Source organism: Dendrobates tinctorius, unplaced genomic scaffold, assembly GCF_039654945.1.
Source record: "Dendrobates tinctorius isolate UK_male_01 unplaced genomic scaffold, ASM3965494v1 ptg000020l, whole genome shotgun sequence".
NCBI classification, from domain to species: Eukaryota; Metazoa; Chordata; class Amphibia; order Anura; family Dendrobatidae; genus Dendrobates; species Dendrobates tinctorius.
The window spans coordinates 14,690,120-14,704,219 of NW_027361688.1; the positions used below are offsets into that span (position 1 = coordinate 14,690,120).

Below are 14,100 nucleotides of genomic sequence, written 5' to 3' on the forward strand. Positions count from 1 at the left end.
TGGGGGAATAACTTTGGAACAGAGGGGCCCAGAGAAAAAAGAAAAAGAGTTCCAGAATCAGTAGAGCAGAGGCAATTGGAGGAGGTACTTGACCTAAATTTTAAAAGGTTCCCTTTAATGACAGGCAGCCCATCATAACATGGCTACATTTATTTAAAAGTAGTTCCAACGGGAAAAAAAAGATACATTTTGAATCCAGCGCCTTTTTATGAGCAGTATGTTTCCTCATATTACAAAGGATTTTTTTCCCCTTGATGAGTTACTTCTAGTTGATACTATATACAAGGAGAGTATCTTTAGAAGCGGAAAACACACCATCCAGCCTGATACCAGATTTTAAAGACTAACCATTGTTTTATTTTTTTTTTTTTTACATAAATTAATAGTAGACATCAAAAGAAGAAACGTTATAATAAATCTTATCTGGGAAATCTGCTTCTTTCTCCTTCTGGACTGATCAATCATTTTCAACAATTTTCAAGTCACAGGTAAAAATGTGTTTTCAGCAAATACAGATTTTTCCCATTACTGAAATAGGAGATGAAAGTTGGTGCTTATGAAGTTCTATGGAAAAATGTAACTGCTGTTTCCTGACTTTTCTAGCTCCTCCCTCCTCTATAGAATTTTAAAAGCACCAACTGTCATCGCCAAACTTAGTAATGGGAAATTCTGTATTCACTCAATACAGATTTTACAGTTTTTACACATGAATTCATAGAATGGTAGAGTCGGAAGGGACCTCCTGGGCCATCTGGTCCAACCCCCTGCTGAACTTCTCCCTCTGCTTTTGTGAACTTTTATGGACCATCTTACTGTCGACAGTTAGGCTCTTCTTTCCAACCCTGACTCAACAGCTTTAATTTATTAACAAGATACAGAAAAGACTGTATGTACTGGAAGATCCACCAAGAAGGAGGACACTCACTAAGTAAAATATGCTGTTTTTGTTTAAAATTTATTGCCCCTCAGTGTGTAATGCACAAGTAGCGCATACTTCTCATCCAAATGTACCGTACCAGACGTCCAACCATACAAACCAAACTAGACCCGGAAACCCGAGTCCTGGAAATGACTTTATTATGTGCTTTCAACCAGAAATACATTAATTTCCCAATGAACATGATAGATACTGTGGCCAAAGAAAAAATAAAAAATAAAAATTATATTTATATTTATATATATATATATATATATATATATATATATATATATATATATATATATATACACACTCACTGGCCACTTTATTAGGTACACCATGCTAGTAAGGGGTTGGACCCCCTTTTGCCTTCAGAACTGCCTCAATTCTTCGTGGCAGAGATTCAACAAGGTGCTGGAAGCATTCCTCAGAGATTTTGGACCATATTGACATGATGGCATCACACAGTTGGCGCAGATTTGTCGGCTGCACATCCCTGATGCGAATCTCCCGTTCCACCACATCCCAAAGATGCTCTATTGGATTGAGATCTGGTGACTGAGGAGGCCATTTGAGTACAGTAAACTCATTGTCATGTTCAAGAAACCAATCTGAGATGATTCGAGCTTTATGACATGGCGCATTATCCTGCTGAAAGTAGCCATCAGATGTTGGGTACGTTGTGGTCATAAAGGGATGGACATGGTCAGCAACAATACTCAGGTAGGCTGTGGCGTTGCAACGATGCTCAATTGGTACCAAGGGGCCCAAAGAGTGCCCAGAAAAAATTCCCCACACCATGACACCACCACCACCAGCCTGAACCGTTGATACAAGGCAGGATGGATCCATGCTTTCATGTTGTTTACGCCAAATTCTGACCCTACCATCCGAATGTCGCAGCAGAAATCGAGACTCATCAGACCAGGCAACGTTTTTCCAATCTTCTACTGTCCAATTTCGATGAGCTTGTGCAAATTGTAGCCTCAGTTTCCTGTTCTTAGCTGAGAGGAGTGGTACCCAGTGTGGTCTTCTGCTGCTGTAGCCCATCTGCCTCAAAGTTCGACGCACTGTGCGTTCAGAGATGCTCTTCTGCCTACCTTGGTTGTAACGGGTGGCAATTTGAGTCACTGTTGCCTTTCTATCAGCTCGAACCAGTCTGCCCATTCTCCTCTGACCTCTGGCATCAACATGGCATTTCCGGCCACAGAACTGCCGCTCACTGGATTTTTTTTCTTTTTCGGACCATTCTCTGTAAACCCTAGAGATGGTTGTGCGTGAAAATCCCAGTAGATCAGCAGTTTCTGAAATTCTCAGACCAGCCCTTCTGGCACCAACAATCATGCCACGTTCAAAGGCACTCAAATCACCTTTCTTCCCCATACTGATGCTCGGTTTGAACTGCAGGAGATTGTCTTGACCATGTCTACATGCCTAAATGCACTGAGTTGCCGCCATGTGATTGGCTGATTAGAAATTAAGTCTTAACACACAGTTGGACAGGTGTACCTAATAAAGTGGCCAGTGAGTGTATATAATATATAAAGCTGAATGTGTGTGTGTGTGTGTGTGTGTGTATGTGTGTGTGTGTATGTCCGGGATTGGCATCTGCACCGTCGCAGCTACAGCCACAAAATTTAGCACAGTCACACGTCTGGACCCCGAGAGCGTCATAGGCTATGTTGTGAGGCAAAATTTTAACCCAGCGCGCTCCAATTCACCAAACAATTTGGCCTATTATTTTTATCATTTCTATGGTGTTATCGTCCTTCTGTAAAGCTGGAAATGACAATTTATTACTGTGCCAAAACAGACCACCCTCTGACACAGACTGCAGGGGGAGCCCAGTATCACACAGGATAGGATTAGATACACGGCTCAGCAGTTAGTATCACACAGGATAGGATTAGATACACGGCTCAGCAGTCAATATAACACAGGATAGGAATAGATACACGGCTCAGCAGACAGTATCACACAGGATAGGATTAGATACACAGCTCAGCAGTCAGTATCACACAGCAGAGGATTAGATACACAGTTCAGCACACAGTATAACACAGAATAGGATTAGATACACGGCTCAGCAGACAGTATCACACAGGATAGGATTAGATACACAGCTCAGCACACAGTATAACACAGAATAGGATTAAATACATGGCTCAGCAGACAGTATCACACAGAATAGGATTAGGTAACCGGATTAGGTTCACGGCTCTGCAGTCAGTATCACACAGGATACGATTAGATAAATGGCTCAGCAGTCAGTATCACACAGGATAGGATGAGATACACGGCTCAGCAGTCTGTATCACACAGGATAGGGTTAGATACACGGCTCAGCAGACGGTATCGCACAGGATAGGATTAGATACACGGCTCAGCAGACAGTATCACACAGAATAGGATTAGGTACACGGCTCTGCAGTCAGTATCACACAGGATAGGATTAGATACACGGCTCAGCAGTCAGTACCACACAGGAGAGGATTAGATACACAGCTCAGCAGACATTATCACACAGGATAGGGTTAGATACACAGCTCAGCAGACATTATCACACAGGATAGGGTTAGATACACAGCTCAGAAACAGGATGTGCCAAAGGAGAGGACAGTTTCATTCCAAGAATTCCACTCATTCCATCTGATTTGTTTTTTGATTTTAAACGCCTCCAGTTTCCAGTTCAACTGCTATTTGCAATGTCCATTAACAATGCTCAGGGACAGTCCTTGAAAGTAGTAGGGATCGATTTGCAATCTCCATGCTTTTCTAATGGTCAACTTTACGTGATCTGTTCAAGAGTTGGAACTGCCAAAAATCTGTTCATCTTTGCACCGAAAGGAAAAACCAAAAATCTTGAATGAGTTGAAAATAAAATACTATCAATACTCGGGTAATCGTTTAGTTAATTTGTGTAGCAAATCTGTAGTGTTGAATATATGATGTGAAATGCTTTTATGTGCAATATAATCATTATAATTTGTTATAACTAACCACAGTTGGTTACTATGCCCAGGCAACGCCGGGCTCTTCAGCTAATATATATATATATATTAGCTGAAGAGCCCGGCGTTGCCTGGGCATAGTAACCAACTGTGGTTAGTTATAACAAATTATAATGATTATATTGCACATAAAAGCATTTCACATCATATATTCAACACTACAGATTTGCTACACAAATTAACTAAACGATTACCCGAGTATTGATAGTATTTTATTTTCAACTCATTCAAGATTTTTGGTTTTTCCTTTCGGTGCAAAGATGAACAGATTTTTGGCAGTTCCAACTCTTGAACAGATCACGTAAAGTTGACCATTAGAAAAGCATGGAGATTGCAAATCGATCCCTACTACTTTCAAGGACTGTCCATGAGCATTGTTAATGGACATTGCAAATAGCAGTTGAACTGGAAACTGGAGGCGTTTAAAATCAAAAAACAAATCAGATGGAATGAGTGGAATTCATGGAATGAAAATGTCCTCTCCTTTGGCACATCCTGTTTCATACACACGCTTATTTAAATTTTTTTAATACTATATCATATACAGTAATACACTATTAGATAGATAAAATAAGTTTATATATATTATATATATACTTATTTAAAAACTTTTTAATAATATATTATATACAGTATATACATATATGTGTGTTTTATTTTTTATTTGGTGGAAGTTCAATCTCCCACCACTAGAGGGCGATTAGTGTATACAGTTTCTACATAGAACTCAATTATAAATAAGTATGCAGTAAGCTTCTTAGCTCCCTCTAGTGGTGGCTCAGGGAATTCCACATCTTTTTATTTCAAACGATGTCTATGCAGGGAATTTGGAACACGAAAAACAGTTAAAAAACAAATCTGTTTTCATTTAGAAAGCAATGAGGATTTAATTTGTACATTATAATAAATTAATTTGGCCTGTGTCACATACCATTCCATTCTTGCATAGGAAGTAGAAGAAGCCATTTACGGTATGTATACACAGCTTACATCTTTATTGCTCCATATTAAAAGGAATCAACTGGATGGGAACAATGTTGTCGTTTACAGACACCCAATTAAACGCATATTTAGGATTCCATAGGTTTACAGTAATAGTAAGGATTGGATCGGGTGAAATTCCAGCCCGGTAGCTGAAAAAAAAAAAGAATTAGTGATATGGAAGATAAAGTCTGCTTGCAAACGCCAGCAGGTATCAAATGGCTCAGAATGGAATGTACGAATATTGGAAAGACACGATGACATTGTGTTCCTTCTTTGGAGGATTTTATTTTATTTTTTATCAAATATTGTGATTATTTTTTCTGCAAAAAAAAAATTAATAATATTGGTATGACACGAGTTAAATTACTTAAAGGGGTTGTCTACTTTACATAGTCCACTTTCAACCACCTAGGATGTTTGAGTCTTTGGAAAGAATAAGGGGGTCTGGTCACCTGGAGGAACTCAAAATCCCACTTATTTAAAGAAATTAAATAAACTGTCATTTTTCATTTGGCCTGTGGGGGCACTGTGGGGAAATTGAATAGTTGCTGATGGCTTCTACTTCAGATTAAATGTTTAAAAATTCAAATTTGTCAGCTTTTCAAATTTTCCTAAAAAATTAGAATTCTGGCAAATTAAAAAGAATCTAAAGCCTCCGAACACTGTAAAAAGAAGTATATGTGTGATGGATTCACAGCAGCGCTATAACCACACTCATAAACAGCTGTCAGCTATTTGTCCCTACCCATCCCTGCTTTACAGATACAGTGACTCTCCTTCCTTCCTGCTCCCAGAAACAGTGACTCTCCTCCCTTCCTGCTCCCAGAAACAGTGACTCTCCTCCCTTCCTTTTCACAGAAACAGTGACTCTCCTCCCTTCCTGCTCACAGAAACAGTGCCTCTCCTCCCTTCCTGCTCACAGAAACAGTGCCTCTCCTCCCTTCCTGCTCACAGATACAGTGACTCTCCTCCCTTCCTGCTCACAGATAGTGACTCTCCTCCCTTCCTGCTCACAGATACAGTGCCTCTCCTTGCTGCTCCCAGAAACTGTAACTCTCCTCCCTTTCCTGCTCACAGATACAGTGACTCTCCTCCCTTTCCTGCTCACAGAAACAGTGACTCTCCTCCCTTCCTGCTCAAAGATACAGTGACTCTCCTCCCTTTCCTGCTCACAGAAACAGTGACTCTCCTCCCTTCCTGCTCACAGATACAGTGACTCTCCTCCCTTTCCTGCTCACAGAAACAGTGACTCTCCTCCCTTCCTGCTCACAGAAACAGTGACTCTCCTCCCTTCCTGCTCACAGAAACAGTGACTCTCCTCCCTTCCTGCTCACAGAAACAGTGACTCTCCTCCCTTCCTGCTCACAGATACAGTGACTCTCCTCCCTTCCTGCTCACAGATACAGTGACTCTCCTCCCTTCCTGCTCACAGATACAGTGACTCTCCTATTTATCTCTCCCTATCTGTATTATTCTGTTCTCCCCACACACTAATCTTCTTCACTGCATTACAATCACACACTATCTATACATTTTCTTGAGAATTTATTACTTTTTTCCCCCTCTTTGTATGACTAAGCTGTGACATCCTCTCACTATCCAGATTTTACCATAAAATGGCTGCTGCATTCCCTGCTTCAGCTTTTATACAGGCTATAATAATCCAGTCTGATTGGCTGTGCAATACCATGTGATTTGATAGCTGCAAGGCATTACGAGGAATCATCCAAGATCCCATTAGCGTTCAATTTCTGATGCAATCTTCTGCTATGAGTAAAATGTTGGTGGCCATTTTTGTTGACTGCATTGGAGGCAAATTAATTTAAAATGACAGCGGAAAAAATTGTTTGATTTTGCCAGTTTTTGCAAATTCCAAAAAAATTTGACAGATATTCAATTTGCACTGAATGGATTCGCTCATCTCTACGCTCTGTGATCACTGGGTAACATGCCTTATATAGGTCAAATATGGAAGTGTTGAATGTACTGGCGCAATCATCATCTAAAGCTGCCAGTTAATTAGGGCGGAGGCACGCAAATAAAATGACTCAATGATTAAAGCATGCTATTGAAATATGTAATTTCTTAGAAATACTATAAACTTGGCGGTATATTATATTTTTATGCTTTCTAGTGTATATTTTATTGGTAGGCTTTGAAATGCACTGAAATTAGCCGACTTACTTACGGTTTGGGCATTAGCGCGGCAATGGGTTAAATCATACCTGTATGCAGAGGCTCCTAATCTGATTCATGACCAATCAGATTGTGAGATATCTTGAACCTGTGAGCACCAATCAAATTGTAAGATTTTAGCTGGACTGGCTCACCAGGGTGCAAAGTGCCAAGCTCCTCCAGACTACTGACATGATTCTGATAAAGTAAAGGACCCCAAAGTCTGGGTAGAAGACAACCCCATTTGAAGAAACTTTAAGGATTATCTCTTCTGATGATGGTCTATTAGATACAATTAAAAGTAGATTTGCTAACTTTCCAAAGCTGGCATTTGGGTGAGAACGAGACATGAGAAATTTTAGAACCTGACCCCTTTTAGAACACAACCAGCCAACCCTTTCCTCTTCCCATTCTGGACCCAGTTCCAATATTTCTGGCATCTGTCAACAAAATTGCGCCAAAATCTGACTTACGGTAGGTTTAGGCAGAACTCAGGTGGTAATCTTACTCTTGCTGTTTGGGAATCCAAAGTTTCCTGCTTTTCCCGGGGAGTCTCCTGACCCTCTTACAGAACACACCCCAACAACTCTCTCCTTCCATTCTATACCCAATCCCAACTCTTTTGGCGTGGGGGTCTGCCCAAGAAATTGTGTCAAAATCTGACTTACAGTAGGTTTTGGCATAACTCGGGTGAATTAATTTTAATCTTTGGGAGTCCAAAGTCTCCTGCTTTTCCAGGTAGTCTTCTGACCCCCTTACAGAACACACCCCAACAACCCTTTCTTCTTCTATTCTACACCCAGTCTCAACACTTCTGTCACAAGTCTTCCCAAGAAATTGACCCAAAATCTGATTTACAGTAGGCTTTGGCAGAACCAAGGTGGTTACCTTACTCTTTGGGAGTAAGTTCCCCCCTTCTTCCGGGAGTCTCTTTGAGGTTTTCCAGTAGAGTTCGCTACTACAATTAAGAGTGGACATCTACGGATGGATGGTGGTGACCCTCAGAATTGTGTTCTGCAATAACCTAAAGGAACCTAAGTCTGATAGGACATCCCATTCTCAAAACAACCGACCCTTGGAATTATAAGGTTTGAAAGAACCAGGCTTTGTCGTAACAACCATTGTCCAATACCCCGTCCTTGAAGTATGTAGCAGGAAACTGGAAAAATTCCAGGTTCAAGCCCTTTATTGGTCAAGTTGTTAGAATTCTTCACCCGGTTTCTTAATTATTTTTTTTCATTCCATATGTTTCACGGTCTTTGGAAAGTGCTTACTTTAGGTCCAACCGCCGTTCACATATCCCCCCCGTATGACTCTCAGAAATCGGTGAATGGGTCGTAAACCATCAAAATGAGATAGAGCAAAGACTTAATCAATCCTTCTGCAGATCATATGGCCCATGCTGTTACATAGCATCATATGAAAACTATGTGATCATACCGGGCAATGTAATAAATTACATCCAGAATTATTGCCTGTTCAATGCAAAGGAACAGGCAGTGTCTGGAATAATCCCTAATTCCTGAAATACCTGAGGTCTCCTGTAAGCGCTGTCATTAAGAACGGCAAGTTCATTACGCTGAGAATTTAGGGATCAGAATGTGGGAATCATTTTAGCTATCACGTAAATCTGCTTTCATGATTTACATGGAGCATATAAAGCAAGAGAAGTCGTACTGTGCAGCCGACCATAGAGACATCTGGAGTTCAATCCTGAAAATTAAAGAAAAGGGATGGAGGATAACTTGACTGTCGTTGGGGGTCCAACAGCTGGAATTCCCTTGATCTTGAGAATGAGACGCTGAAACCCCATGAATAGGGCTCTCCAGCCATCCTTAACGGAGTGAAGGTGTGCAAGCGAAGCCTGGCACCATTCATTTTCTATGTGACTGCGCTATTTTTGTCAGTCCCATAGACAATGAATGTAGCATATTTGCACCTCCAGGACATGACTGTAGAGTCCAATTCTAAGAGTTCCAGACCCCCATTCCCCAACAGTCTTATGGGGAATGAGGGTCTGAAGGGCAAAGGGGCAACTTCCAAGTGGCCTCTATCAGCCAGCTCTATACAGCAGACAGCGGGGTACAGCTATGCTCCCCTCTTTTGCATAAGACTATTTTTGGATTCTCAAGACTGAGACAATCCACTGACAATGACATGCTCATTTACCAAAGCTCCCTTACCAACAACCTCCACCATCATAATCCAAACCTCATGGTCCTGAGATATTGTCCATGGATGCACTACTACTCTATACTATGCAGTCAAGAGTCATCTCAACATTTGTCTATTTTGGGTCAGAATGGACAAATCAAGGACTCATGGGTCCTTGTAAAATGAGCAGATGTGTAGATAGAAGCTACCTAATGCAAAAATTGCGCAAGGGTTTCCAAAAGTCAGCTTCCCTGTCCTTGGGCCTCTTTACTCCCAGGTGTTTGGGAATGAAAGTAATTTCTGCATACCTAAAAAATGCACCAACATTTTATTGGTCACTATGATTTTACCCATTTGAGAATCTTTATACGGTATTTGAATCCATCAACTGGATGGGCCACCATCCAAGTAACCTCTCCACTTGAAACAGTATTGTTCCACTCAAAGCACCACAGTCCACTTAGGGTCTCTGAAAGTGGTGTCCTTGGGTCTCTTGATATCAAGATAACATCTATCTTGTACAAAGGAAAATCTGCTGTAGTCGAAAGTCAACTTATCTGCCAAGGGTTCCACCACCTCTGGTGACCCACATGTTTCCCAATTACTATCTAAACTTAGGCAAGGTTCACATTTGCGGATGGCAGAGCTGCAGAGGGCTGCAGACTTCCTCCGTGAAGCTCCGCCCACAACATGTTGCGTTCGATGTGAGACGTCGCATAGTCCAAACGACGCAATCGGAGGCATCTGCATACATCCGCAAGGCCTATGTACCCAATGTTAAAGATAGGGTACGCAGGCCGCATGCAGACGTAGGCGGAGCTGACCAGAGGAGGTGCGGCAGTGGGTGGAGCTTCACAGAGGAAGTCCACAGCCCTCCGCAGCTCTGCCATCCGCAAATGTGAACCTTGCCTAAGTTTAGATAGTAATTGGGAAACATGTGGGTCACCAGAGGTGGTGGAACCCTTGGCAGATAAGTTGACTTTCGACTACAGCAGATTTTCCTTTGTACAAGATAGATATTATCTTGATATCAAGAGACCCAAGGACATCGGCCTCAGTCGGTCTAATTGTGACAGAATTAGACATGTTGTCTGGTTGATGGATCCAACCAATTGTTGTACAGATTAATGACATCTTAATTATTTCCTCAGACGAGGAAAAAGATCCAATCAAACTGTTCTACAAGACATCATCCCGACACACAACGAAAAACATTCCTTCGAGATTTTGTCATGCATTCTTGGACTCCTGCAGTGGGCCAGAAGGCTGCATTTCTGCTTCTGATTAGATAATTGCAATCAGTTCTCATGATAGGAGACTAAAGCTGAGATAATGGAGACCTGTGCCAAGTCAAAAAGTCTTCGAAAAGTGATAAATAACCAGTAGGGGGCGATGACTGTTTTTTGTTTATAATTTTAAACATTCTCTTCGGATGAAATAAGGGTCCCTATGATTATAGATGAGGCGGAGGTGGCAAATATAACCCGTGAAGTCTCCATCATCCCATGAATAACCATTAGGGCTAGTATTCGTAGATTAATTTTTCAGGGCACCTCATTTTTCTCATCACGTTTGACTTTTACTGGCTCGCTGTTTCCCTTCACATTTGACTTTGATGTGGTCAGTAGGATTAACAAAATAATAGGTAAAAGAGTTACAAACTCTCTTGTCAGAGCTCACTGATGAATTCTCAGTTAACTCATTCTGCAGCCAGCAATAGACAGTGCAGTACAGGTGGTATAGAAGGCAAGCGGAAAAATGTTTAAAGAAACCTATTTGCAAAAATGATTTTTACCCCCAAATACATGAATTTGCCACAAATATTAGTTGTATGGAGAATTTTGTTGTTTTTTTTTACTTAAAGGGGTTGTCCAGGGTGGGATGAAAGTCTGCAGTTAAACTATGTGACTGCAGACCTCAGAATCCTCACATGCTGTCAAGATTCTCTGGTGCCAGTTGAGAAAGCGGGCAGTCTTGTGACCACAAGTATGTGATTTGCATACTACCAGCCACATTCCGACTAGTCGCTCGCTGGGTTTGTTGCCCAATCCAGAATAGAGCGGACCTTCATTCCATTCATTGTCTCTGTGACTGCTCAGTGCAGTGGTCAGTTATTTCCGTCAGTCCCATAGACAAGGAATGAAGTGGTGGCCGCGCATGCTCACTTGTGCTCCATTCTAGATGGATCTGCAGACCCCATTCTAGGGATCTCTGGGGATCCCAGCAGTCAGCTAGTTATCTTTTTGTTAGGTTCACTAGGTAAAGTGAATCATCAAAGCCCAGGGTCCAGGTGGGCACCCTGGGCATGGGTTTCAGAGCAGCAGAGAGATGAGGTTACGAGAAACAGGTAGCAGAGGTATGGGAAATTGCAGACAGGAGTCCCAAAACAGGGAGCAGATGTCCTGGTGACCCCAGGGAGATAGCCGAGGTCCTGGAAGCTGCAGGCAGATAGGAGACGTCCTTGAAGCCACAGGCAGGCAGGATATCACCAGGGCCGGTTTTAGGCAAAGTGGGGCCCTAGGCAAAGTTTAAAATGGGGCCCAAAATGCTAACATATATGCACATATGCACATCACACAGAAGCATTTCGGATGTAGTTACATGCGCTGAGTTCTGGCCGCTAAGTGAGTGTGATCGACAATATTGAAGTCGCTTAACACTTGTTTCCCGGCCTCTGTCCACCATCTGAGAGTGATGGGGACAGAACGCAAGCTTTCGAGTATTTGTTACCATCTTTTCAGTTAGCCATTAAAAAGGTATCAACCACTGAGGACTCTCAATTCTGAATATTTTTCTATCTACTGGCTAACACGGTACAAAGATATACATCTTTCCGGGAACAGAACGGTCACTAATGGATCAATCTGTCCCAATACAGTATCATGTTATCAGCTGCACATCTACAGTTTTCACCCCAATAGTCCTCCATATAATATAATGTGCCCCATAGTCCTCCATATAGTATAATACACTCCACATAGTCCTCCATATAGTATAACTCACTCTTCATAGCCCTCCATATATTAAAATACACTCAGTCCTCCATATAGTATATACATTACTCAGTCCTCCATATAATATAATACACTCCCTTTAGTCCTCCATATATTAAAATACACTCAGCAGTCCTTCATATAGTATTATACACTTCCCATAGTCATCCATGTAGTACAATTCACTTCCCATAGTATAATGCACTCCATAGTTCTTCATACAGTATAATGTATTCCCCATAGTCCTCAATACAGTATAATGCAGCCCACATATAGTATAATACAGTCACCCCATAGAGCATAATGCAGCCACCGCACAGAGTATAATGCAGCCCCGCCATACAATATAATGTAACCCCCCATAGAATATAATGCAGCCCCCCTCCTTTAGTATAATGCAGCCACTCCATAGAATATATGGCACCCCCCTCAGAGTATAATGCAGCCCCTTATATAGTATAATGCAGCCCCAAGAGATTATAATGTAGCCCTCTCATAAAGTATAATGAAGCCCCCATACAATATAATCTAACCTCCATAGAATATAATGCAGCCCCCGAGAGAATACAATGTAGCCTCCTCATAGTATAATGTAGCCCCCTTGTATGATGCAATCACCCCCCATAGAATATAATAAATATAACACAACCCCCCATAGAATATAATGTAGCCCCAAATAGAACATAATACGGCCCACCTCCCCATAGAATATAATGTAGCCCCCCATATTATTTAACACAGCCTCCCCCATAGAATATAATGTATGCCCCCATGGTATATAACACAGCCACATAGTATATAGCACAGCCACAAAGTATATAACACAGCCCACATAGTATATAACACAGCACTACATGGTATACAGCACAGCCCCACATGGTATACATCACAGCCCCACATGGTATACAGCACAGCCCCACATGGTATACAGCACAGCCCCACATGGTATACAGCACAGCCCGCATCTCTCCCCCCAGAGAGTGGCCCCACAGTCAAGTACTCACTGTTACATTAAAAAAACCCACAATCCTCACTTCTCCTTGTGCCCGTGCTGCTCCCGGCTCCTGTCTCAGCGGCTGCTCTGCCTGAAGTCATCGCACACCTGCAGTATCAGAGGCAGAGCGGGGAATGATAGGAGAGGGAGCGTCAGCTGATGCTCTCTCCTCCATCATTGTTTTGAATTGTATCGGCATCTATGATGGGGGAGCTGGTGGCAGACGGGCCCCCCTGCCTCACGGGCCCCATAGCGGCTGCATGATGTGCCACTAGCTGGGGGCCCCTGGGGGAGCGGGGCCCTAGGCAGCTGCCTGGGCTTCCTGGCCCTAACGCAGGCCCTGGAGACCACTAACAGTTAACAAAAGTCACGGAAGATCGGGAACAGGCAGCAGAAGTCCTGACAGCTGCAGGCGGACAGGAGACATTCTGGAAGTCACAGTCAGACAGTAGACCAGGAGCACGCAGCAGAGATCCTGGAAGCCTTTGAACAGGCAGCAGATGTCAGGAGACACCCTGGAAGCCGCATTCAGACAGTAGACTGGGAACAGGTAGCATAGGTCAAGGAAGACCGGGAACAGGTAACAGGTTCTGGAAGGCTGAAAACGGGAGGACTGGGAATAGATTGCAGAGATCCTGGAATATCGGGAAATGGTAGCCACAGGTGGATAGGAGACATCCTGGAAGCCACAGGCAAACAGGAGACCAGGAGCAGGTAGTAGAGGTCTTGTAAGACTGGTAAGTGGTAACACGTTGCAGAGGTCCTGGAAGACTGGGAACAGGTAGCAGAAGTCCTGAAACACTAGGAACAGGTCTCAGGAACACTAGAGTCTTAATACCAAGACCAAGGTGTCTTGGTAGGCCTTCTATA

The 14,100-nt window shown here is 42.5% G+C and overlaps 1 protein-coding gene across 3 annotated transcripts in view; it reads right to left on the reverse strand.

Annotated features, from left to right (window-relative positions):
- Window positions 1–14,100, reverse strand: part of CALD1 (caldesmon 1) — a 153,677-nt gene that overhangs the window by 112,800 nt on the left and 26,777 nt on the right. The window contains exon 2 of one of the 3 annotated variants that reach the window (XM_073567759.1): window positions 4,862–5,063. The exons of the other annotated variants lie outside the window; for them this stretch is intronic. The gene's annotated coding sequence lies outside the window, so the exon portion shown is untranslated. The remainder of the gene's footprint in view (window positions 1–4,861; window positions 5,064–14,100) is intronic. 3 annotated transcript variants of the gene reach the window in all.